Source organism: Phyllobates terribilis, unplaced genomic scaffold, assembly GCF_046119375.1.
Source record: "Phyllobates terribilis strain yellow unplaced genomic scaffold, ASM4611937v1 Scaffold_12__6_contigs__length_324123572, whole genome shotgun sequence".
NCBI classification, from domain to species: domain Eukaryota; kingdom Metazoa; phylum Chordata; class Amphibia; order Anura; family Dendrobatidae; genus Phyllobates; species Phyllobates terribilis.
Genome location: NW_027362772.1, coordinates 225,912,462 through 225,937,116, shown reverse-complemented (window position 1 = coordinate 225,937,116; position 24,655 = coordinate 225,912,462).

Genomic DNA, 24,655 nt, shown 5'->3' with positions numbered 1-24,655 from the left:
GAACGCTCACTGACATTTGCCCTATCTGAAAGGCTGATCAACGCCGAAAAAATGACTAAGTCCAAAAAAAAATATTTTTCAACTTTTTTCAATTTTAACCCCGTGGGATATATATTCTACCCACACACATTTGGAATTCTCCCGGGGTACCCTCTCACTTATTATTCCCTCATTTAGAGGATATTTTCACAAAAAAGAGAAATTTTCAAAAATCCAGAAAATTGGCTGAAAACGACTAAATATCAAGGATTCATTGGGCGAATCGCTCTGGAACTGAAATCGGAATGCTCACTGACATTTGCCCTATCTGAAAGTCAGATAAACGCCGGAAAAATGACTAAGTCCAAAAAAAAAATTTTTTCAACTTTTTTCAATTTTACCCCCGTGGGATATATATTCTACCCACACACATTTGGAACTCTCCTGGGGTACCCTCACACTTATTATTCCCTCATTTAGTGGATATTTTCACAAAAAAGTGAAATTTTCAAAAATCCAGAAAATTGGCTGAAAACGACTAAATATCAAGGACTCATTTGGCGAATCGCTCTGGAACTGAAATCGGAACGCTCACTGACATTTGCCCTATCTGAAAGGCTGATCAACGCCGAAAAAATGACTAAGTCCAAAAAAAAATATTTTTCAACTTTTTTCAATTTTACCCCCGTGGGATATATATTCTACCCACACACATTTGGAACTCTCCTGGGGTACTCTCACACTTATTATTCCCTCATTTAGTGGATATTTTCACAAAAAAGTGAAATTTTCAAAAATCCAGAAAATTGGCTGAAAACAACTAAATATCAAGGACTCATTGAGCGAATCGCTCTGGAACTGAAATCGGAATGCTCACTGACATTTGCCCTATCTGAAAGTCTGATAAACTCAGGAAAAATGACTAAGTCCAAAAAAAAAAATTTTTCAACTTTTTTCAATTTTACCCCCGTGGGATACATATTCTACCCACACACATTTGGAACTCTAACGGGGTACCCTCTCACTTATTATTCCCTCATTTAGAGGATATTTTCACAAAAAAGAGAAATTTTCAAAAATCCAGAAAATTGGCTGAAAACGACTAAATATCAAGGATTCATTGGGCGAATCGCTCTGGAACTGAAATCGGAATGCTCACTGACATTTGCCCTATCTGAAAGTCAGATAAACGCCGGAAAAATGACTAAGTCCAAAAAAAAAATGTTTTCAACTTTTTTCAATTTTACCCCCGTGGGATATATATTCTACCCACACACATTTGGAACTCTCCTGGGGTACCCTCACACTTATTATTCCCTCATTTAGTGGATATTTTCACAAAAAAGTGAAATTTTCAAAAATCCAGAAAATTGGCTGAAAACGACTAAATATCAAGGACTCATTCGGCGAATCGCTCTGGAACTGAAATCGGAACGCTCACTGACATTTGCCCTATCTGAAAGGCTGATCAACGCCGAAAAAATGACTAAGTCCAAAAAAAAATATTTTTCAACTTTTTTCAATTTTAACCCCGTGGGATATATATTCTACCCACACACATTTGGAATTCTCCCGGGGTACCCTCTCACTTATTATTCCCTCATTTAGAGGATATTTTCACAAAAAAGAGAAATTTTCAAAAATCCAGAAAATTGGCTGAAAACGACTAAATATCAAGGATTCATTGGGCGAATCGCTCTGGAACTGAAATCGGAATGCTCACTGACATTTGCCCTATCTGAAAGTCAGATAAACGCCGGAAAAATGACTAAGTCCAAAAAAAAAATGTTTTCAACTTTTTTCAATTTTACCCCCGTGGGATATATATTCTACCCACACACATTTGGAACTCTCCTGGGGTACCCTCACACTTATTATTCCCTCATTTAGTGGATATTTTCACAAAAAAGTGAAATTTTCAAAAATCCAGAAAATTGGCTGAAAACGACTAAATATCAAGGACTCATTCGGCGAATCGCTCTGGAACTGAAATCGGAACGCTCACTGACATTTGCCCTATCTGAAAGGCTGATCAACGCCAAAAAAATGACTAAGTCCAAAAAAAAATATTTTTCAACTTTTTTCAATTTTACCCCCGTGGGATATATATTCTACCCACACACATTTGGAACTCTCCTGGGGTACCCTCACACATATTATTCCCTCATTTAGTGGATATTTTCACAAAAAAGTGAAATTTTCAAAAATCCAGAAAATTGGCTGAAAACGACTAAATATCAAGGACTCATTCGGCGAATCGCTCTGGAACTGAAATTGGAATGCTCACTGACATTTGCCCTATCTGAAAGTCTGATAAACGCCGGAAAAATGACTAAGTCCAAAAAAAAAATGTTTTCAACTTTTTTCAATTTTACCCCCGTGGGATATATATTCTACCCCAACACATTGGGAACTCTCCTGGGGTACCCTCACACATATTATTCCCTCATTTAGTGGATATTTTCACAAAAAAAGTGAAATTTTCAAAAATCCAGAAAATTGGATGAAAACGACTAAATATCAAGGACTCATTGGGCGAATCACTCTGGAACTGAAATCGGAATGCTCAGTCATTTGCCCTATCTGAAAGTCTGATAAACGCAGGAAAAATGACTAAGTACAAAAAAAAAAATTTTTTCAATTTTACCCCCGTGGGATATATATTCTACCCACACACATTTTGAACTCTCCTGGGGTACCCTCACACATATTATTCCCTCATTAAGTGGATATTTTCACAAAAAAGTGAAATTTTCAAAAATCCAGAAAATTGGCTGAAAATAACTAAATATCAAGGACTCATTGGGCGAATAACTCTGGAACTGAAATCGGAATGCTCACTGACATTTGCCCTATCTGAAAGTCTGATAAACGCAGGAAAAATGACTAAGTCCAAAAAAAAATTTTTTTCAACTTTTTTCAATTTTACCCCCGTGGGATATATATTCTACCCACACACATTTGGAACTCTCCTGGGGTACCCTCACACTTATTATTCCCTCATTTAGAGGATATTTTCACAAAAAAAGTGAAATTTTCAAAAATCCAGAAAATTGGCTGAAAACGACTAAATATCAAGGACTCATTCAGCGAATCGCTCTGGAACTGAAATTGGAATGTTCACTGACATTTGCCCTATCTGAAAGTCTGATAAACGCCGGAAAAATGACTAAGTTCAAAAAAAAAATTTTTTTCAACTTTTTTCAATTTTACCCCCGTGGGATACATATTCTACCCCAACACATTGGGAACTCTCCTGGGGTACCCTCACACATATTATTCCCTTATTTAGTGGATATTTTCACAAAAAAGAGAAATTTTCAAAAATCCAGAAAATTGGCTGAAAATGACTAAATATCAAGGATTCATTGGGCGAATCACTCTGGAACTGAAATCGGAATGCTCACTGACATTTGCCCTATCTGAAAGTCTGATAAACGCCGGAAAAATGACTAAGTCCAAAAAAAAAATGTTTTCAACTTTTTTCAATTTTACCCCCGTGGGATATATATTCTACCCACAATCATTTGGAACTCTCCTGGGGTACCCTCACACTTATTATTCCCTCATTTAGTGGATATTTTCACAAAAAAGTGAAATTTTCAAAAATCCAAAATATTGGCTGAAAATGACTAAATATCAAGGACTCATTGGGCGAATCACTCTGTAACTGAAACCGGAATGCTCACTGTCATTTGCCCTATCTGAAAGTCTGATAAACGCAGGAAAAATGACTAAGTCCAAAAAAAAAATTTTTTCAACTTTTTTCAATTTTACCCCCGTGGGATATATATTCTACCCACACACATTTGGAACTCTCCTGGGGTACCTTGACACATATTATTCCCTCATTTAGTGGATATTTTCACAAAAAAGAGAAATTTTCAAAAATCCAGAAAATTGGCTGAAAACGTCTAAATATCAAGGATTCATTGGGCGAATCGCTCTGGAACTGAAATCGGAATGCTCACTGACATTTGCCCTATCTGAAAGTCTGATAAACGCCGGAAAAATGACTAAGTCCAAAAAAAAAAATTTTTCAACTTTTTTCAATTTTACCCCCGTGGGATATATATTCTACCCACACACATTGGAACTCTCCTGGGGTACCTCGACACATATTATTCCCTCATTTAGTGGATATTTTCACAAAAAAGTGAAATTTTCAAAAATCCAGAAAATTGGCTGAAAACGACTAAATATCAAGGACTCATTCGGCGAATCGCTCTGGAACTGAAATTGGAATGCTCACTGACATTTGCCCTATCTGAAAGTCTGATAAACGCCGGAAAAATGACTAAGTCCAAAAAAAATTTTTTTTCAATTTTACCCCCGTGGGATATATATTCTACCCACACACATTTGGAACTCTCCTGGGGTACCCTCACACTTATTATTCCCTCATTTAGTGGATATTTTCACAAAAAAAGTGAAATTTTCAAAAATCCAGAAAATTGGCTGAAAACGACTAAATATCAAGGACTCATTGGGCGAATCGCTCTGGAACTGAAATTGGAACGCTCACTGACATGTGCCCTATCTGAAAGTCTGATAAACGCCGGAAAAATGACTAAGTCCAAAAAAAAAATGTTTTTAACTTTTTTCAATTTTACCCCCGTGGGATATATATTCTACCCACACACATTTGGAACTCTCCTGGGGTACCCTCACACTTATTATTCCCTCATTTAGTGGATATTTTCACAAGAAAAGTGAAATTTTCAAAAATCCAGAAAATTGGCTGAAAATGACTAAATATCAAGGACTCATTGGGCGAATCACTCTGTAACTGAAATCGGAATGCTCACTGTCATTTGCCCTATCTGAAAGTCTGATAAACGCAGGAAAAATGACTAAGTCCAAAAAAAAAATTTTTTCAACTTTTTTCAATTTTACCCCCGTGGGATATATATTCTACCCACACACATTTGGAACTCTCCTGGGGTACCTCGACACATATTATTCCCTCATTTAGTGGATATTTTCACAAAAAAGAAATTTTCAAAAATCCAGAAAATTGGCTGAAAACAACTAAATATCAAGGACTCATTGGGCGAATCGCTCTGGAACTGAAATTGGAACGCTCACTGACATGTGGCCTATCTGAAAGTCTGATCAACGCCAAAAAAATGACTAAGTCCAAAAAAAAAAATTTTTCAACTTTTTTCAATTTTACCCCCCTGGGATATATATTCTACCCACACACATTTGGAACCCTCCTGGGGTACCCTCACACTTATTATTCCCTCATTTAGTGGATATTTTCACAAAAAAAGTGAAATTTTCAAAAATCCAGAAAATTGGCTGAAAACGACTAAATATCAAGGACTCATTGGGCGAATCACTCTGGAACTGAAATCGGAATGCTCACTGTCATTTGCCCTATCTGAAAGTCTGCTAAACGCAGGAAAAATGACTAAGTCCAAAAAAAAAATTTTTTTCAATTTTACCCCCGTGGGATATATATTCTACCCACACAAATTTTGAACTCTCCTGGGGTACCCTCACACATATTATTCCCTCATTTAGTGGATATTTTCACAAAAAAAGTGAAATTTTCAAAAATCCAGAAAATTGGCTGAAAACAACTAAATATCAAGGACTCATTGGGCGAATAACTCTGGAACTGAAATCGGAATGCTCACTGACATTTGCCCTATCTGAAAGTCTGATAAACGCAGGAAAAATGACTAAGTCCAAAAAAAAATTTTTTTCAACTTTTTTCAATTTTACCCCCGTGGGATATATATTCTACCCACACACATTTGGAACTCTCCTGGGGTACCCTCACACTTATTATTCCCTCATTTAGTGGATATTTTCACAAAAAAGAGAAATTTTCAAAAATCCAGAAAATTGGCTGAAAATGACTAAATATCAAGGATTCATTGGGCGAATCACTCTGGAACTGAAATCAGAATGCTCACTGACATTTGCCCTATCTGAAAGTCTGATAAACGCCGGAAAAATGACTAAGTCCAAAAAAAAAATGTTTTCAACTTTTTTCAATTTTACCCCCGTGGGATATATATTCGACCCACAAACATTTGGAACTCTCCTGGGGTACCCTCACACTTATTATTCCCTCATTTAGTGGATATTTTCACAAAAAAAGTGAAATTTTCAAAAATCCAGAAAATTGGCTGAAAACGACTAAATATCAAGGACTCATTGTGCGAATCGCTCTGGAACTGAAATCGGAACGCTCACTGACATTTGCCCTATCTGAAAGTCTGATAAACGCAGGAAAAATGACTAAGTCCCAAAAAAATTTTTTTTCAATTTTACCCCCGTGGGATATATATTCTACCCACACACATTTGGAACTCTCCTGGGGTACCCTCACACTTATTATTCCCTCATTTAGTGGATATTTTCACAAAAAAGTGAAATTTTCAAAAATCCAAAATATTGGCTGAAAATGACTAAATATCAAGGACTCATTGGGCGAATCACTCTGTAACTGAAATCGGAATGCTCACTGTCATTTGCCCTATCTGAAAGTCTGATAAACGCAGGAAAAATGACTAAGTCCAAAAAAAAAATTTTTTTCAATTTTACCCCCGTGGGATATATATTCTACCCACACACATTTGGAACTCTCCTGGGGTACCCTCACACATATTATTCCCTCATTTAGTGGATATTTTCACAAAAAAGTGAAATTTTCAAAAATCCAGAAAATTGGCTGAAAACAACTAAATATCAAGGACTCATTGGGCGAATAACTCTGGAACTGAAATCGGAATGCTCACTGACATTTGCCCTATCTGAAAGTCTGATAAACGCAGGAAAAATGACTAAGTCCAAAAAAAAAATGTTTTCAACTTTTTTCAATTTTACCCCCGTGGGATATATATTCTACCCACAAACATTTGGAACTCTCCTGGGGTACCCTCACACTTATTATTCCCTCATTTAGTGGATATTTTCACAAAAAAAGTGAAATTTTCAAAAATCCAGAAGATTGGCTGAAAACGACTAAATATCAAGGACTCATTCAGCGAATCGCTCTGGAACTGAAATTGGAATGTTCACTGACATTTGCCCTATCTGAAAGTCTGATAAACGCCGGAAAAATGACTAAGTTCAAAAAAAATTTTTTTTTCAACTTTTTTCAATTTTACCCCCGTGGGATACATATTCTACCCCAACACATTGGGAACTCTCCTGGGGTACCCTCACACATATTATTCCCTTATTTAGTGGATATTTTCACAAAAAAGTGAAATTTTCAAAAATCCAAAATATTGGCTGAAAATGACTAAATATCAAGGACTCATTGGGCGAATCGCTCTGGAACTGAAATCGGAATGCTCACTGACATTTACCCTATCTGAAAGTCTGATAAACGCCGGAAAAATGACTAAGTCCAAAAAAAAAAATGTTTTCAACTTTTTTCAATTTTACCCCCGTGGGATACATATTCTACCCCAACACATTGGGAACTCTCCTGGGGTACCCTCACACATATTATTCCCTCATTTAGTGGATATTTTCACAAAAAAGTGAAATTTTCAAAAATCCAAAATATTGGCTGAAAACGACTAAATATCAAGGACTCATTGGGCGAATCGCTCTGGAACTGAAATCGGAACGCTCACTGACATTTGCCCTATCTGAAAGTCTGATAAATGCCGGAAAAATGACTAAGTCCAAAAAAAAAATGTTTTCAACTTTTTTCAATTTTACCCCCGTGGGATATATATTCTACCCACACACATTTGGAACTCTCCTGGGGTACCCTCACACATATTATTCCCTTATTTAGTGGATATTTTCACAAAAAAGTGAAATTTTCAAAAATCCAAAATATTGGCTGAAAATGACTAAATATAAAGGACTCATTGGGCGATTCGCTCTGGAACTGAAATCGGAATGCTCACTGTCATTTGCCCTATCTGAAAGTCTGATAAATGCCGGAAAAATGACTAAGTCCAAAAAAAAAATGTTTTCAACTTTTTTCAATTTTACCCCCGTGGGATATATATTCTACCCACACACATTTGGAACTCTCCTGGGGTACCCTCACACTTATTATTCCCTCATTTAGTGGATATTTTCACAAAAAAGAAATTTTCAAAAATCCAGAAAATTGGCTGAAAACAACTAAATATCAAGGACTCATTGGGCGAATCGCTCTGGAACTGAAATTGGAACGCTCACTGACATGTGCCCTATCTGAAAGTCTGATCAATGCCAAAAAAATGACTAAGTCCAAAAAAAAAAATTTTTTCAACTTTTTTTAATTTTACCCCCGTGGGATACATATTCTACCCCAACACATTGGGAACTCTCCTGGGGTACCCTCACACATATTATTCCCTCATTTAGTGGATATTTTCACAAAAAAGTGAAATTTTCAAAAATCCAAAATATTGGTTGAAAACGATTAAATATCAAGGACTCATTGGGCGAATCGCTCTGGAACTGCAATCGGAACGCTCACTGACATTTGCCCTATCTGAAAGTCTGATAAATGCCGGAAAAATGACTAAGTCCAAAAAAAAAATGTTTTCAACTTTTTTCAATTTTACCCCCGTGGGATATATATTCTACCCACACACATTTGGAACTCTCCTGGGGTACCCTCACACATATTATTCCCTCATTTAGTGGATATTTTCATAAAAAAGTGAAATTTTCAAAAATCCAGAAAATTGGCTGAAAACAACTAAATATCAAGGACTCATTGGGCGAATAACTCTGGAACTGAAATCGGAATGCTCACTGACATTTGCCCTATCTGAAAGTCTGATAAACGCAGGAAAAATGACTAAGTCCAAAAAAAAATTTTTTTCAACTTTTTTCAATTTTACCCCCGTGGGATATATATTCTACCCACACACATTTGGAACTCTCCTGGGGTACCCTCACACTTATTATTCCCTCATTTAGTGGATATTTTCACAAAAAAGAGAAATTTTCAAAAATCCAGAAAATTGGCTGAAAATGACTAAATATCAAGGATTCATTGGGCGAATCACTCTGGAACTGAAATCAGAATGCTCACTGACATTTGCCCTATCTGAAAGTCTGATAAACGCCGGAAAAATGACTAAGTCCAAAAAAAAAATGTTTTCAACTTTTTTCAATTTTACCCCCGTGGGATATATATTCGACCCACAAACATTTGGAACTCTCCTGGGGTACCCTCACACTTATTATTCCCTCATTTAGTGGATATTTTCACAAAAAAAGTGAAATTTTCAAAAATCCAGAAAATTGGCTGAAAACGACTAAATATCAAGGACTCATTGTGCGAATCGCTCTGGAACTGAAATCGGAACGCTCACTGACATTTGCCCTATCTGAAAGTCTGATAAACGCAGGAAAAATGACTAAGTCCCAAAAAAATTTTTTTTCAATTTTACCCCCGTGGGATATATATTCTACCCACACACATTTGGAACTCTCCTGGGGTACCCTCACACTTATTATTCCCTCATTTAGTGGATATTTTCACAAAAAAGTGAAATTTTCAAAAATCCAAAATATTGGCTGAAAATGACTAAATATCAAGGACTCATTGGGCGAATCACTCTGTAACTGAAATCGGAATGCTCACTGTCATTTGCCCTATCTGAAAGTCTGATAAACGCAGGAAAAATGACTAAGTCCAAAAAAAAAATTTTTTTCAATTTTACCCCCGTGGGATATATATTCTACCCACACACATTTGGAACTCTCCTGGGGTACCCTCACACATATTATTCCCTCATTTAGTGGATATTTTCACAAAAAAGTGAAATTTTCAAAAATCCAGAAAATTGGCTGAAAACAACTAAATATCAAGGACTCATTGGGCGAATAACTCTGGAACTGAAATCGGAATGCTCACTGACATTTGCCCTATCTGAAAGTCTGATAAACGCAGGAAAAATGACTAAGTCCAAAAAAAAAATGTTTTCAACTTTTTTCAATTTTACCCCCGTGGGATATATATTCTACCCACAAACATTTGGAACTCTCCTGGGGTACCCTCACACTTATTATTCCCTCATTTAGTGGATATTTTCACAAAAAAAGTGAAATTTTCAAAAATCCAGAAAATTGGCTGAAAACGACTAAATATCAAGGACTCATTCAGCGAATCGCTCTGGAACTGAAATTGGAATGTTCACTGACATTTGCCCTATCTGAAAGTCTGATAAACGCCGGAAAAATGACTAAGTTCAAAAAAAATTTTTTTTTCAACTTTTTTCAATTTTACCCCCGTGGGATACATATTCTACCCCAACACATTGGGAACTCTCCTGGGGTACCCTCACACATATTATTCCCTTATTTAGTGGATATTTTCACAAAAAAGTGAAATTTTCAAAAATCCAAAATATTGGCTGAAAATGACTAAATATCAAGGACTCATTGGGCGAATCGCTCTGGAACTGAAATCGGAATGCTCACTGACATTTACCCTATCTGAAAGTCTGATAAACGCCGGAAAAATGACTAAGTCCAAAAAAAAAAATGTTTTCAACTTTTTTCAATTTTACCCCCGTGGGATACATATTCTACCCCAACACATTGGGAACTCTCCTGGGGTACCCTCACACATATTATTCCCTCATTTAGTGGATATTTTCACAAAAAAGTGAAATTTTCAAAAATCCAAAATATTGGCTGAAAACGACTAAATATCAAGGACTCATTGGGCGAATCGCTCTGGAACTGAAATCGGAACGCTCACTGACATTTGCCCTATCTGAAAGTCTGATAAATGCCGGAAAAATGACTAAGTCCAAAAAAAAAATGTTTTCAACTTTTTTCAATTTTACCCCCGTGGGATATATATTCTACCCACACACATTTGGAACTCTCCTGGGGTACCCTCACACATATTATTCCCTTATTTAGTGGATATTTTCACAAAAAAGTGAAATTTTCAAAAATCCAAAATATTGGCTGAAAATGACTAAATATAAAGGACTCATTGGGCGATTCGCTCTGGAACTGAAATCGGAATGCTCACTGTCATTTGCCCTATCTGAAAGTCTGATAAATGCCGGAAAAATGACTAAGTCCAAAAAAAAAATGTTTTCAACTTTTTTCAATTTTACCCCCGTGGGATATATATTCTACCCACACACATTTGGAACTCTCCTGGGGTACCCTCACACTTATTATTCCCTCATTTAGTGGATATTTTCACAAAAAAGAAATTTTCAAAAATCCAGAAAATTGGCTGAAAACAACTAAATATCAAGGACTCATTGGGCGAATCGCTCTGGAACTGAAATTGGAACGCTCACTGACATGTGCCCTATCTGAAAGTCTGATCAATGCCAAAAAAATGACTAAGTCCAAAAAAAAAAATTTTTTCAACTTTTTTCAATTTTACCCCCGTGGGATACATATTCTACCCCAACACATTGGGAACTCTCCTGGGGTACCCTCACACATATTATTCCCTCATTTAGTGGATATTTTCACAAAAAAGTGAAATTTTCAAAAATCCAAAATATTGGTTGAAAACGATTAAATATCAAGGACTCATTGGGCGAATCGCTCTGGAACTGAAATCGGAACGCTCACTGACATTTGCCCTATCTGAAAGTCTGATAAATGCCGGAAAAATGACTAAGTCCAAAAAAAAAATGTTTTCAACTTTTTTCAATTTTACCCCCGTGGGATATATATTCTACCCACACACATTTGGAACTCTCCTGGGGTACCCTCACACATATTATTCCCTCATTTAGTGGATATTTTCATAAAAAAGTGAAATTTTCAAAAATCCAGAAAATTGGCTGAAAACAACTAAATATCAAGGACTCATTGGGCGAATAACTCTGGAACTGAAATCGGAATGTTCACTGACATTTGCCCTATCTGAAAGTCTGATAAACGCCGGAAAAATGACTAAGTTCAAAAAAAAATTTTTTTTCAACTTTTTTCAATTTTACCCCCTTGGGATACATATTCTACCCCAACACATTGGGAACTCTCCTGGGGTACCCTCACACATATTATTCCCTTATTTAGTGGATATTTTCACAAAAAAGTGAAATTTTCAAAAATCCAAAATATTGGCTGAAAATGACTAAATATCAAGGACTCATTGGGCGATTCGCTCTGGAACTGAAATCGGAATGCTCACTGTCATTTGCCCTATCTGAAAGTCTGATAAACGCCGGAAAAATGACTAAGTCCCAAAAAAAATTTTTTTCAATTTTACCCCCGTGGGATATATATTCTACCCACACACATTTCGAACTCTCCTGGGGTACCCTCACACTTATTATTCCCTCATTTAGTGGATATTTTCACAAAAAAGAAATTTTCAAAAATCCAGAAAATTGGCTGAAAACAACTAAATATCAAGGACTCATTGGGCGAATCGCTCTGGAACTGAAATTGGAACGCTCACTGACATGTGCCCTATCTGAAAGTCTGATAAACGCCGGAAAAATGACTAAGTCCAAAAAAAAAATGTTTTCAACTTTTTTCAATTTTACCCCCGTGGGATATATATTCTACCCACACACATTTGGAACTCTCCTGGGGTACCCTCACACTTATTATTCCCTCATTTAGTGGATATTTTCACAAAAAAAGTGAAATTTTCAAAAATCCAGAAAATTGGCTGAAAATGACTAAATATCAAGGACTCATTGGGCGAATCACTCTGTAACTGAAATCGGAATGCTCACTGTCATTTGCCCTATCTGAAAGTCTGATAAACGCAGGAAAAATGACTAAGTCAAAAAAAAAAATTTTTTCAACTTTTTTCAATTTTACCCCCGTGGGATATATATTCTACCCACACACATTTGGAACTCTCCTGGGGTACCTTGACACATATTATTCCCTCATTTAGTGGATATTTTCACAAAAAAGTGAAATTTTCAAAAATCCAGAAAATTGGCTGAAAACGACTAAATATCAAGCACTCATTCGGCGAATCGCTCTGGAACTGAAATTGGAATGCTCACTGACATTTGCCCTATCTGAAAGTCTGATAAACGCCGGAAAAATGACTAAGTCCAAAAAAAAAATGTTTTCAACTTCTTTCAATTTTACCCCCGTGGGATATATATTCTACCCACACACATTTGGAACTCTCGTGGGGTACCCTCACACTTATTATTCCCTCATTTAGTGGATATTTTCACAAAAAAAGTGAAATTTTCAAAAATCCAGAAAATTGGCTGAAAACGACTAAATATCAAGGACTCATTGGGCAAATCGCTCTGGAACTGAAATTGGAACGCTCACTGACATGTGCCCTATCTGAAAGTCTGATCAACGCCGAAAAAATGACTTAAGTCCAAAAAAAAAATTTTTTCAACTTGTTTCAAATTTGCCCCCGTGGGATATATATTCTACCCACACACATTTGGAACTCTCCTGGGGTACCCTCACACATATTATTCCCTCATTTAGTGGATATTTTTACAAAAAAGAGAAATTTTCAAAAATCCAGAAAATTGGCTGAAAACGACTAAATATCAAGGATTCATTGGGCGAATCGCTCTGGAACTGAAATCGGAATGCTCACTGACATTTGCCCTATCTGAAAGTCTGATAAACGCCGGAAAAATGACTAAGTCCAAAAAAAAAATTTTTTCAACTTTTTTCAATTTTACCCCCGTGGGATATATATTCTACCCACACACATTTGGAACTCTCCTGGGGTACCTTGACACATATTATTCCCTCATTTAGTGGATATTTTCACAAAAAAGTGAAATTTTCAAAAATCCAGAAAATTGGCTGAAAACAACTAAATATCAAGGATTCATTGGGCGAATCGCTCTGGAACTGAAATCGGAATGCTCACTGACATTTGCCCTATCTGAAAGTCTGATAAACGCCGGAAAAATTACTAAGTCCAAAAAAAAATTTTTTTCAATTTTACCCCCGTGGGATACATAATCTACCCACACACATTTGGAACTCTCTTGGGGTACCCTCACACTTATTATTCCCTCATTTAGTGGATATTTTCACAAAAAAGAGAAATTTTCAAAAATCCAGAAAATTGGCTGAAAACAACTAAATATCAAGGATTCATTGGGCGAATCGCTCTGAAACTGAAATCGGAATGCTCACTGACATTTGCCCTATCTGAAAGTCTGATAAACGCCGGAAAAATGACTAAGTCCAAAAAAAAAATGTTTTCAACTTTTTTCAATTTTACCCCCGTGGGATATATATTCTACCCACACACATTTGGAACTCTCCTGGGGTACCCTCACACTTATTATTCCCTCATTTAGTGGATATTTTCACAAAAAAGAGAAATTTTCAAAAATCCAGAAAATTGGCTGAAAACGACTAAATATCAAGGACTCATTGGGCGAATCGCTCTGGAACTGAAATTGGAACGCTCACTCACATTTGCCCTATCTGAAAGTCTGATCAACGCCAGAAAAATGACTAAGTCCAAAAAAAAAAAATGTTTTCAACTTTTTTCAATTTTACCCCCGTGGGATATATATTCTACCCACATACATTTGGAACTCTCCTGGGGTACCCTCACACATATTATTCCCTCATTTAGTGGATATTTTCACAAAAAAGTGAAATTTTCAAAAATCCAGAACATTGGCTGAAAACGACTAAGTATCAAAGACTCATTGGGCGAATCGCTCTTGAAGTGAAATCGGAACGCTCACTGACATTTCCCCTATCTGAAAGTCTGCAAACGCCGGAAAAATGACTAAGTCCAAAAAAAAATTTTTTTCAATTTTACCCCCGTGGGATATATAATCTACCCACACACATTTGGAACTCTCCTGGGGTACCCTCACACTTATTATTCCCTCATTTAGTGGATATTTTCACAAAAAAGAGAAATTTTCAAAAATCCAGAAAATTGGCTGAAAACGACTTAATATCAAGGATTCATTGGGCGAATCGCTCTGGAACTGAAATCGGAATGCTCACTGACATTTGCCCTATGTGAAAGTCTGATAAACGCCGGAAAAATGACTAAGTCCAAAAAAAAAAATTTTTCCACTTTTTTCAATTTTACCCCCGTGGGATATATATTCTACCCACATACATTTGGAACTCTCCTGGGGTACCCTCACACATATTATTCCCTCATTTAGTGGATATTTTCACAAAAAAGTGAAATTTTCAAAAATCTAGAACATTGGCTGAAAACGACTAAGTATCAAAGACTCATTGGGCGAATCGCTCTTGAAGTGAAATCGGAACGCTCACTGACATTTGCCCTATCTGAAAGTCTGATAAACGCCGGAAAAATGACTAAGTCCAAAAAAAAAAATTTTTCAATTTTACCCCCGTGGGATATATAATCTACCCACACACATTTGGAACTCTCCTGGGGTACCCTCACACTTATTATTCCCTCATTTAGTGGATATTTTCACAAAAAAGAGAAATTTTCAAAAATCCAGAAAATTGGCTGAAAAAGACTAAATATCAAGGACTCATTTGGCGAATCGCTCTGGAACTGAAATTGGAATGCTCACTGACATTTGCCCTATCTGAAAGTCTGATAAACGCCGGAAAAATGACTAAGTCCAAAAAAAAATTTTTTTCAATTTTACCCCCGTGGGATATATAATCTACCCACACACATTTGGAACTCTCCTGGGGTACCCTCACACTTATTATTCCCTCATTTAGTGGATATTTTCACAAAAAAGAGAAATTTTCAAAAATCCAGAAAATTGGCTGAAAACGACTAAATATCAAGGATTCATTGGGCGAATCGCTCTGGAACTGAAATCGGAATGCTCACTGACATTTGCCCTATCTGAAAGTCTGATAAACGCCGGAAAAATGACTAAGTCCAAAAAAAAAAATTTTTCAACTTTTTTCAATTTTACCCCCGTGGGATATATATTCTACCCACACACATTTGGAACTCTCCTGGGGTACCTTGACACATATTATTCCCTCATTTAGTGGATATTTTCACAAAAAAGAGAAATTTTCAAAAATCCAGAAAATTGGCTGAAAACAACTAAATATCAAGGACTCATTCGGCGAATCGCTCTGGAACTGAAATTGGAATGCTCACTGACATTTGCCCTATCTGAAAGTCTGTGAAACGCCGGAAAAATGACTAAGTCCAAAAAAAATTTTTTTTCAATTTTACCCCCGTGGGATATATATTCTACCCACACACATTTGGAACTCTCCTGGGGTACCCTCACACTTATTATTCCCTCATTTAGTGGATATTTTCACAAAAAAAGTGAAATTTTCAAAAATCCAGAAAATTGGCTGAAAACGACTAAATATCAAGGACTCATTGGGCGAATCGCTCTGGAACTGAAATTGGAACGCTCACTGACATGTGCCCTATCTGAAAGTCTGATCAACGCCGAAAAAATGACTAAGTCCAAAAAAAAAATTTTTTCAACTTGTTTCAAATTTGCCCCCGTGGGATATATATTCTACCCACACACATTTGGAACTCTCCTGGGGTACCATCACACATATTATTCCCTCATTTAGTGGATATTTTCACAAAAAAGAGAAATTTTCAAAAATCCAGAAAATTGGCTGAAAAAGACTAAATATCAAGGATTCATTGGGCGAATCGCTCTGGAATTGAAATCGGAATGCTCACTGTCATTTGCCCTATCTGAAAGTCTGATAAACGCCGGAAAAATGACTAAGTCCCAAAAAATTTTTTTTTCAATTTTACCCCCGTGGGATATATATTCTACCCACACACATTTGGAACTCTCCTGGGGTACCCTCACACTTATTATTCCCTCATTTAGTGGATATTTTCACAAAAAAGAAATTTTCAAAAATCCAGAAAATTGGCTGAAAACAACTAAATATCAAGGACTCATTGGGCGAATCGCTCTGGAACTGAAATTGGAACGCTCACTGACATGTGCCCTATCTGAAAGTCTGATCAACGCCAAAAAAATGACTAAGTCCAAAAAAAAAAAATTTTCAACTTTTTTCAATTTTACCCCCGTGGGATATATATTCTACCCACACACATTTGGAACTCTCCTGGGGTACCCTCACACTTATTATTCCCTCATTTAGTGGATATTTTCACAAAAAAGTGAAATTTTCAAAAATCCAGAAAATTGGCTGAAAACGACTAAATATCAAGTACTCATTGGGCGAATCGCTCCTGAACTGAAATCGGAACGCTCACTGACATGTGCCCTATCTGAAAGTCTGATCAACGCCAAAAAAATGACTAAGTCCAAAAAAAAAATTTTTTCAACTTGTTTCAAATTTGCCCCCGTGGGATATATATTCTACCCACACACATTTGGAACTCTCCTGGGGTACCCTCACACTTTTAATTCCCTCATTTAGTGGATATTTTCACAAAAAAAGTGAAATTTTCAAAAATCCAGAAAATTGGCTGAAAACGACTAAATATCAAGGACTCATTGGGCGAATCACTCTGGAACTGAAATTGGAACGCTCACTGACATGTGCCCTATCGGAAAGTCTGATAAACGCCGGAAAAATGACTAAGTCCAAAAAAAAAATGTTTTCAACTTTTTTCAATTTTACCCCCGTGGGATATATATTCTACCCACACACATTTGGAACTCTCCTGGGGTACCCTCACACTTATTATTCCCTCATTTAGTGGATATTTTCACAAAAAAAGTGAAATTTTCAAAAATCCAGAAAATTGGCTGAAAATGACTAAATATCAAGGACTCATTGGGCGAATCACTCTGTAACTGAAATCGGAATGCTCACTGTCATTTGCCCTATCTGAAAGTCTGATAAACGCAGGAAAAATGACTAAGTCCAAAAAAAAAATTTTTTCAACTTTTTTCAATTTTACCCCCGTGGGATATATATTCTACCCACACACATTTGGAACTCTCCTGGGGTACCTTGACACATATTATTCCCTCATTTAGTGGATATTTTCACAAAAAAGTGAAATTTTCAAAAATCCAGAAAATTGGCTGAAAACAACTAAATATCAAGGATTCATTGGGCGAATCGCTCTGGAACTGAAATCGGAATGCTCACTGACATTTGCCCTATCTGAAAGTCTGATAAACGCCGGAAAAATTACTAAGTCCAAAAAAAAATTTTTTTCAATTTTACCCCCGTGGGATACATAATCTACCCACACACATTTGGAACTCTCTTGGGGTACCCTCACACTTATTATTCCCTCATTTAGTGGATATTTTCACAAAAAAGAGAAATTTTCAAAAATCCAGAAAATTGGCTGAAAACAACTAAATATCAAGGATTCATTGGGCGAATCGCTCTGAAACTGAAATCGGAATGCTCACTGACATTTGCCCTATCTGAAAGTCTGATAAACGCCGGAAAAATGACTAAGTCCAAAAAAAAAATGTTTTCAACTTTTTTCAATTTTACCCCCGTGGGATATATATTCTACCCACACACATTTGGAACTCTCCTGGGGTACCCTCACACTTATTATTCCCTCATTTAGTGGATATTTTCACAAAAAAGAGAAATTTTCAAAAATCCAGAAAATTGGCTGAAAACGACTAAATATCAAGGACTCATTGGGCGAATCGCTCTGGAACTGAAATTGGAACGCTCACTCACATTTGCCCTATCTGAAAGTCTGATCAACGCCAGAAAAATGACTAAGTCCAAAAAAAAAAAATGTTTTCAACTTTTTTCAATTTTACCCCCGTGGGATATATATTCTACCCACATACATTTGGAACTCTCCTGGGGTACCCTCACACATATTATTCCCTCATTTAGTGGATATTTTCACAAAAAAGTGAAATTTTCAAAAATCCAGAACATTGGCTGAAAACGACTAAGTATCAAAGACTCATTGGGCGAATCGCTCTTGAAGTGAAATCGGAACGCTCACTGACATTTCCCCTATCTGAAAGTCTGCAAACGCCGGAAAAATGACTAAGTCCAAAAAAAAATTTTTTTCAATTTTACCCCCGTGGGATATATAATCTACCCACACACATTTGGAACTCTCCTGGGGTACCCTCACACTTATTATTCCCTCATTTAGTGGATATTTTCACAAAAAAGAGAAATTTTCAAAAATCCAGAAAATTGGCTGAAAACGACTTAATATCAAGGATTCATTGGGCGAATCGCTCTGGAACTGAAATCGGAATGCTCACTGACATTTGCCCTATCTGAAAGTCTGATAAACGCCGGAAAAATGACTAAGTCCAAAAAAAAAAATTTTTCCACTTTTTTCAATTTTACCCCCGTGGGATATATATTCTACCCACATACATTTGGAACTCTCCTGGGGTACCCTCACACATATTATTCCCTCATTTAGTGGATATTTTCACAAAAAAGTGAAATTTTCAAAAATCTAGAACATTGGCTGAAAACGACTAAGTATCAAAGACTCATTGGGCGAATCGCTCTTGAAGTGAAATCGGAACGCTCACTGACATTTGCCCTATCTGAAAGTCTGATAAACGCCGGAAAAATGACTAAGTCCAAAAAAAAAAATTTTTCAATTTTACCCCCGTGGGATATATAATCTACCCACACACATTTGGAACTCTCCTGGGGTACCCTCACACTTATTATTCCCTCATTTAGTGGATATTTTCACAAAAAAGAGAAATTTTCAAAAATCCAGAAAATTGGCTGAAAAAGACTAAATATCAAGGACTCATTTGGCGAATCGCTCTGGAACTGAAATTGGAATGCTCACTGACATTTGCCCTATCTGAAAGTCTGATAAACGCCGGAAAAATGACTAAGTCCAAAAAAAAATTTTTTTCAATTTTACCCCCGTGGGATATATAATCTACCCACACACATTTGGAACTCTCCTGGGGTACCCTCACACTTATTATTCCCTCATTTAGTGGATATTTTCACAAAAAAGAGAAATTTTCAAAAATCCAGAAAATTGGCTGAAAACGACTAAATATCAAGGATTCATTGGGCGAATCGCTCTGGAACTGAAATCGGAATGCTCACTGACATTTGCCCTATCTGAAAGTCTGATAAACGCCGGAAAAATGACTAAGTCCAAAAAAAAAAATTTTTCAACTTTTTTCAATTTTACCCCCGTGGGATATATATTCTACCCACACACATTTGGAACTCTCCTGGGGTACCTTGACACATATTATTCCCTCATTTAGTGGATATTTTCACAAAAAAGAGAAATTTTCAAAAATCCAGAAAATTGGCTGAAAACAACTAAATATCAAGGACTCATTCGGCGAATCGCTCTGGAACTGAAATTGGAATGCTCACTGACATTTGCCCTATCTGAAAGTCTGTGAAACGCCGGAAAAATGACTAAGTCCAAAAAAAATTTTTTTTCAATTTTACCCCCGTGGGATATATATTCTACCCACACACATTTGGAACTCTCCTGGGGTACCCTCACACTTATTATTCCCTCATTTAGTGGATATTTTCACAAAAAAAGTGAAATTTTCAAAAATCCAGAAAATTGGCTGAAAACGACTAAATATCAAGGACTCATTGGGCGAATCGCTCTGGAACTGAAATTGGAACGCTCACTGACATGTGCCCTATCTGAAAGTCTGATCAACGCCGAAAAAATGACTAAGTCCAAAAAAAAAATTTTTTCAACTTGTTTCAAATTTGCCCCCGTGGGATATATATTCTACCCACACACATTTGGAACTCTCCTGGGGTACCATCACACATATTATTCCCTCATTTAGTGGATATTTTCACAAAAAAGAGAAATTTTCAAAAATCCAGAAAATTGGCTGAAAAAGACTAAATATCAAGGATTCATTGGGCGAATCGCTCTGGAATTGAAATCGGAATGCTCACTGTCATTTGCCCTATCTGAAAGTCTGATAAACGCCGGAAAAATGACTAAGTCCCAAAAAATTTTTTTTTCAATTTTACCCCCGTGGGATATATATTCTACCCACACACATTTGGAACTCTCCTGGGGTACCCTCACACTTATTATTCCCTCATTTAGTGGATATTTTCACAAAAAAGAAATTTTCAAAAATCCAGAAAATTGGCTGAAAACAACTAAATATCAAGGACTCATTGGGCGAATCGCTCTGGAACTGAAATTGGAACGCTCACTGACATGTGCCCTATCTGAAAGTCTGATCAACGCCAAAAAAATGACTAAGTCCAAAAAAAAAAAATTTTCAACTTTTTTCAATTTTACCCCCGTGGGATATATATTCTACCCACACACATTTGGAACTCTCCTGGGGTACCCTCACACTTATTATTCCCTCATTTAGTGGATATTTTCACAAAAAAGTGAAATTTTCAAAAATCCAGAAAATTGGCTGAAAACGACTAAATATCAAGTACTCATTGGGCGAATCGCTCTGGAACTGAAATCGGAACGCTCACTGACATGTGCCCTATCTGAAAGTCTGATCAACGCCAAAAAAATGACTAAGTCCAAAAAAAAAATTTTTTCAACTTGTTTCAAATTTGCCCCCGTGGGATATATATTCTACCCACACACATTTGGAACTCTCCTGGGGTACCCTCACACTTTTAATTCCCTCATTTAGTGGATATTTTCACAAAAAAAGTGAAATTTTCAAAAATCCAGAAAATTGGCTGAAAACGACTAAATATCAAGGACTCATTGGGCGAATCACTCTGGAACTGAAATTGGAACGCTCACTGACATGTGCCCTATCGGAAAGTCTGATAAACGCCGGAAAAATGACTAAGTCCAAAAAAAAAATGTTTTCAACTTTTTTCAATTTTACCCCCGTGGGATATATATTCTACCCACACACATTTGGAACTCTCCTGGGGTACCCTCACACTTATTATTCCCTCATTTAGTGGATATTTTCACAAAAAAAGTGAAATTTTCAAAAATCCAGAAAATTGGCTGAAAATGACTAAATATCAAGGACTCATTGGGCGAATCACTCTGTAACTGAAATCGGAATGCTCACTGTCATTTGCCCTATCTGAAAGTCTGATAAACGCAGGAAAAATGACTAAGTCCAAAAAAAAAATTTTTTCAACTTTTTTCAATTTTACCCCCGTGGGATATATATTCTACCCACACACATTTGGAACTCTCCTGGGGTACCTTGACACATATTATTCCCTCATTTAGTGGATATTTTCACAAAAAAGTGAAATTTTCAAAAATCCAGAAAATTGGCTGAAAACGACTAAATATCAAGCACTCATTCGGCGAATCGCTCTGGAACTGAAATTGGAATGCTCACTGACATTTGCCCTATCTGAAAGTCTGATAAACGCCGGAAAAATGACTAAGTCCAAAAAAAAAATGTTTTCAACTTCTTTCAATTTTACCCCCGTGGGATATATATTCTACCCACACACATTTGGAACTCTCGTGGGGTACCCTCACACTTATTATTCCCTCATTTAGTGGATATTTTCACAAAAAAAGTGAAATTTTCAAAAATCCAGAAAATTGGCTGAAAACGACTAAATATCAAGGACTCATTCAGCAAATCGCTCTGGATCTGAAATTGGAACGCTCACTGACATGTGCCCTATCTGAAAGTCTGATCAACGCCGAAAAAAGGACTTAAGTCCAAAAAAAAAATTTTTTCAACTTGTTTCAAATTTGCCCCCGTGGGATATATATTCTACCCACACACATTTGGAACTCTCCTGGGGTACCCTCACACATATTATTCCCTCATTTAGTGGATATTTTCACAAAAAAGAGAAATTTTCAAAAATCCAGAAAATTGGCTGAAAACGACTAAATATCAAGGATTCATTGGGCGAATCGCTCTGGAACTGAAATCGGAATGCTCACTGACATTTGCCCTATCTGAAAGTCTGATAAACGCCGGAAAAATGACTAAGTCCAAAAAAAAAATTTTTTCAACTTTTTTCAATTTTACCCCCGTGGGATATATATTCTACCCACACACATTTGGAACTCTCCTGGGGTACCTTGACACATATTATTCCCTCATTTAGTGGATATTTTCACAAAAAAGTGAAATTTTCAAAAATCCAGAAAATTGGCTGAAAACAACTAAATATCAAGGATTCATTGGGCGAATCGCTCTGGAACTGAAATCGGAATGCTCACTGACATTTGCCCTATCTGAAAGTCTGATAAACGCCGGAAAAATTACTAAGTACAAAAAAAAATTTTTTTCAATTTTACCCCCGTGGGATATATAATCTACCCACACACATTTGGAACTCTCTTGGGGTACCCTCACACTTATTATTCCCTCATTTAGTGGATATTTTCACAAAAAAGAGAAATTTTCAAAAATCCAGAAAATTGGCTGAAAACAACTAAATATCAAGGATTCATTGGGCGAATCGCTCTGAAACTGAAATCGGAATGCTCACTGACATTTGCCCTATCTGAAAGTCTGATAAACGCCGGAAAAATGACTAAGTCCAAAAAAAAAATGTTTTCAACTTTTTTCAATTTTACCCCCGTGGGATATATATTCTACCCACACACATTTGGAACTCTCCTGGGGTACCCTCACACTTATTATTCCCTCATTTAGTGGATATTTTCACAAAAAAAGTGAAATTTTCAAAAATCCAGAAAATTGGCTGAAAACGACTAAATATCAAGGACTCATTGGGCGAATCGCTCTGGAACTGAAATTGGAACGCTCACTCACATTTGCCCTATCTGAAAGTCTGATCAACGCCAGAAAAATGACTAAGTCCAAAAAAAAAAAATGTTTTCAACTTTTTTCAATTTTACCCCCGTGGGATATATATTCTACCCACATACATTTGGAACTCTCCTGGGGTACCCTCACACATATTATTCCCTCATTTAGTGGATATTTTCACAAAAAAGTGAAATTTTCAAAAATCCAGAACATTGGCTGAAAACGACTAAGTATCAAAGACTCATTGGGCGAATCGCTCTTGAAGTGAAATCGGAACGCTCACTGTCATTTCCCCTATCTGAAAGTCTGCAAACGCCGGAAAAATGACTAAGTCCAAAAAAAAATAATTTTTTCAACTTTATTCAAATTTACCCCGTGGGATATATATTCTACCCACACACATTTGGAACTCTCCTGGGGTACCCTCACACATATTATTCCCTCATTTAGTGGATATTTTCACAAAAAAGAGAAATTTTCAAAAATCCAGAAAATTGGCTGAAAACGACTAAATATCAAGGATTCATTGGGCGGATCGCTCTGGAACTGAAATCTGAATGCTCACTGACATTTGCCCTATCTGAAAGTCTGATAAACGCCGGAAAAATGACTAAGTCCAAAAAAAAAAATTTTTCAACTTTTTTCAATTTTACCCCCGTGGGATATATATTCTACCCACACACATTTGGAACTCTCCTGGGGTACCTTGACACATATTATTCCCTCATTTAGTGGATATTTTCACAAAAAAGTGAAATTTTCAAAAATCCAGAAAATTGGCTGAAAAAGACTAAATATCAAGGACTCATTTGGAGAATCGCTCTGGAACTGAAATTGGAATGCTCACTGACATTTGCCCTATCTGAAAGTCTGATAAACGCCGGAAAAATGACTAAGTCCAAAAAAAAATTTTTTTCAATTTTACCCCCGTGGGATATATAATCTACCCACACACATTTGGAACTCTCCTGGGGTACCCTCACACTTATTATTCCCTCATTTAGTGGATATTTTCACAAAAAAGAGAAATTTTCAAAAATCCAGAAAATTGGCTGAAAACGACTAAATATCAAGGATTCATTGGGCGAATCGCTCTGGAACTGAAATCGGAATGCTCACTGACATTTGCCCTATCTGAAAGTCTG